This window comes from Puma concolor, chromosome A1 (assembly GCF_028749965.1).
Source record: "Puma concolor isolate L17-30 chromosome A1, mPumCon1.1.hap2, whole genome shotgun sequence".
NCBI lineage: Eukaryota > Metazoa > Chordata > Mammalia > Carnivora > Felidae > Puma > Puma concolor.
The window spans coordinates 80,102,600-80,106,553 of NC_141667.1; positions in this window are offsets into that span (position 1 = coordinate 80,102,600).

Here is a 3,954-nt window from a genome sequence, read left to right on the forward strand (position 1 = left end):
AGCATCTATTTCCCTATACTACACTATTTGACTTTAGCCAATCTGTAGATGGAGTATTAAGTCTCTATGGTTTGTATTTGGATAGCCAACATTTTTATTTTTTTAATAATTCTTTAAAGTTTATTTTTATTTGAGAAAGGGATAGAGAGCAAGCAGAGGAGGGACAGAGAGAGGGAGACAGAATCCCAACCAGGCTGTGCATTACCAACACAGAGCCCGATATGGGGCTCGAACTCATGAACTGCAAAATCATGACCTGAGCTGAAGTCAAGAGTAGGACACTTAACTGACTGAGCCACGCAGGCACTCTTGGATAGCCAACATTTTTAAATGCAGGGTATTTCATGAAAGAAAAAAAGATAGGGTTCCAATTCCCCTTTTTAAAAGTCTGAAATCTAGTAATTCTACACTCACATTCCCAGATGGTTAACAGCTGACTAATGACTAGTGTCCAGAGATAAGGCATGTGTACTCAATATTGTGCCCTGCCCCCACACAAACATGCAACTCCATATTCTTCCCTAACCCCAAAGCCAGAAGCCACTTACCATTTATCATTTTTCAGTACAGCCTCATTTACTAATTTCTATTACTTTTCTGGCTTTAGATACTTGACTTTTCAACTTGTCTAGAGAACAATTAATAATAAAAGAGGGGTGCCTGGGCGTCCGACTTCGGCTCAGGTCACGATCTCGCGCTCCGTGAGTTCGAGCCCCGCGTCGGGCTCTGGGCTGATGGCTCAGAGCCTGGAGCCTGCTTCCGATTCTGTGTCTCCCTCTCTCTCTGCCCCTCCCCCGTTCATGCTCTGTCTCTCTCTGTCTCAAAAATAAATAAATGTTAAAAAAAATAATAAAAGAGAAAACGAATAAAGCAAAAAAATAAATACAGTAGGTAAAAGAGACTGAATTGTAGGCGAATATAGAAGAAAGGTATGTTAATACAGTTCATGAACAACAAATTTCAGGCTCTTATGAATGATCAATCAGTCATCCCTCTAGAATTTTATTATCAGCTTATTCACGCAAATTTAATCCAGCATTGAATTAATTTTGTGCCTCTGGCACAAACATCTCAGAGTACCTGAAAATTGGGGGGACAGCTCTGGATGTGAATCTAATCTTATAACAAACTTCTCTGGCTTTCTAGAAGCAACTATCTTCTAAATACCCAGGTGCAGGAAGCATCACATTGCTTTATTTTCCTAAATCAGATTAAATTTGGAGTCACACCCATCCTCACACAGGAAAGAAAATCAGCAGGTGTTAGTTGTCATGGGGAGACAACTGAGGAAGTCCTCCCTGAGGTGAGTTGATGCTGCCCTGATAACTTGGAGAAGGACTCCAGTCTGCATTCTGTCATTGTCTAAAACCTGTGATGTCCCCTGAAGACCAGCAATCCACTCCCTTCATGGTAATTATGGACACAGGGAATTTTTGCCATGATTCACTTTACTTTCCCCCACTGACAAAACAGAGGCAGGAGGAGACGTTCTAACTGAGGCCTTTAGAAATAAATTGCTGGCTACTCCTCTCTTGTTCGGGGAAAGGAAATGCTTTATTCTTCCTTTTTTAATTCACAGTGGGGAAAAAAACCACATCTCTTTGGCTTTGATTTTCTCAATAACTCAGGCTGCTGCCAAAGGAAGAAAGTTCTCTGTAAATTCTGCAATTTAAAAGAAGATTATGTCTTTTTTAGATTGGATCCATAAAATAGATCAGGTCCTAGATTAACCAGGCCAATCTAGAGAATATTTAAATTGCTCTATATGACCCTCACTGTCAAGAATCCTTGGCTGTGCACTGGGCCCTTTTTCTGTAGAACTATTTTTGGAAATACATCTAGCCTGGATCTGAGGGTCACTATCTTGAAATTTTTGCCACGTATTAATCTCTTCAATGCTTATCTGTCACTTAATCCATTCTCTTCATGACTGTAAAATGATCTGTTTGAAATAAAAGATAGTTACATTTACTATCCTCAAGCTTTCAGTTGAAGGGAGGAATGTGGAGGGGAGGGGAGGACAGTTAAATTCAGGTTCAATTAAAACTGGGAACCAGATAGGAGTCAGAAAAATCATTACTCATACGGATTTTCCTTCTTTTCACTACAGACAGACTGCCAAATACATATGTATCCAAATAAGTCTTCCTTTCCTGAAATAAAGTTACTACAGAAAAATAAATCCCAGGGCAAAGAATAAGGATATACATGACAGTTTACCTATTTTCATAAGATCTCAGCAATTGACTACAATCGAATACTTTGTTCAATGCCCATTTCCCCCAATATTTTGTGATGTTTCTAACAAACAATCTGAAATTCTTGAGACCAATAGGAAAGAAGGTATTTTTTTCCAATAACTAAAAATTTATCCAATATTACATTTAAACTAGTTTTAGTTATAAGATTAGTTGGTTCTCAAAAGTCCATTTTATTGTTTCTGCTTTAGAGATAAGTGTACAAAGTTGGAATCCTGTTTACATCTCATGTAGGAGAACAGTTAAGGCTATAAAAACTCAACCCTGTACCTTGCCCCCTCAAGTGTAAGCCTGCATCCAGAATTCCAGCTTTGAGAATGTTAAGTTGGATTTGCAGTGATTGGGTCTCCAACAAGGCATTTAATATTTTGATGAGAGACTTTTGCACTAATTTAATGCAAAATGGTTATAGATAAATAATTTTTACAGAAGGAGGTTTTCCAGAAATAAAGTTGTTTTTAAATCAGAATGATGTCGGGGCGCCTGGGTGGCGCAGTCGGTTAAGCGTCCGACTTCAGCCAGGTCACGATCTCGCGGTCCGTGAGTTCGAGCCCCGCGTCAGGCTCTGGCCTGATGGCTCGGAGCCTGGAGCCTGTTTCCGATTCTGTGTCTCCCTCTCTCTCTGCCCCTCCCCCGTTCATGCTCTGTCTCTCTCTGTCCCAAAAATAAATAAAAAACGTTGAAAAAAAAATTAAAAAAAAATAAAAAAAAAATCAGAATGATGTCATAGTAAAGCTGTATATCAAGAACAATTACTTAACATGTGGTCTGTGAAAATTAAACCCATTATAGATTTTATGCGATGAGTCACCACAGTTATAGTCACTGAATAGTGTCAACAGTGCAAATTTCGAATAGAATTTCCAGTTCATAGAAATTTTGGCACCTTTTATACATAAAACATTTCAGATTTCTCCACGTCCCACATGTTTTGTTTTGTTTTGGTTTGCATGGATTCAACTCAGAGCTTCTCCAGAACTCTCTTAAGGAGAACAGCTTCCCTCCACCATCCCAGGCTTCTATTCCCTCTTTTTTCTTTATCCATCTGACATCATTTGTTTTCTACCTTCCACACATTCCTCATATCTTACCTATTTAAGAGTGATGTTATGATTTCATTACCAAAACAAATAAAACCAAAAAAATAAGTAAAACTTTCCTGTCATTTCAGTGGGAGCTTGACAGGGAAGCATGGTCTTTCTTTTTGAACACTTTCAGTGCCTCTTTATCACCTATTTACAAAAATAATAATAATTTCCTCAGCCTAGTGTTCCTGCCCTAGAAGGTCTCTCCAAACTTCCTGTGTTACTTCCAAATCATTGTTCAATAAAACTGCTACCAGGAGTTCAGTTGTGTCCCCTGAAAAGATATGTCAAAGTCTTAACCTACCTCAAAATGTGACCTTATTTGAAAACATGGGTTTTTACAGAGGCAATCAACTTAAAATGAAGTCCTTATGATGGGCCTTAATCCAGTATGACTGGTGTCCTTTAAAAGGGTGAACTTTAGACAGAGACAGACATGAACAGAAGGAAGATGATGTGAAGACCCAGGGAGAACTCCATGTAATGATGGAAGACTGGCGTGATGCATCTGTAAGCAAAAGAACGCTGAAGATTTCTGGCAAACCACCAGAAGCGAGGAAGAGGCAAGGAAGAATTCCCCTAGAGGTTTCGCAGGGAGTATGGCCCTGCCA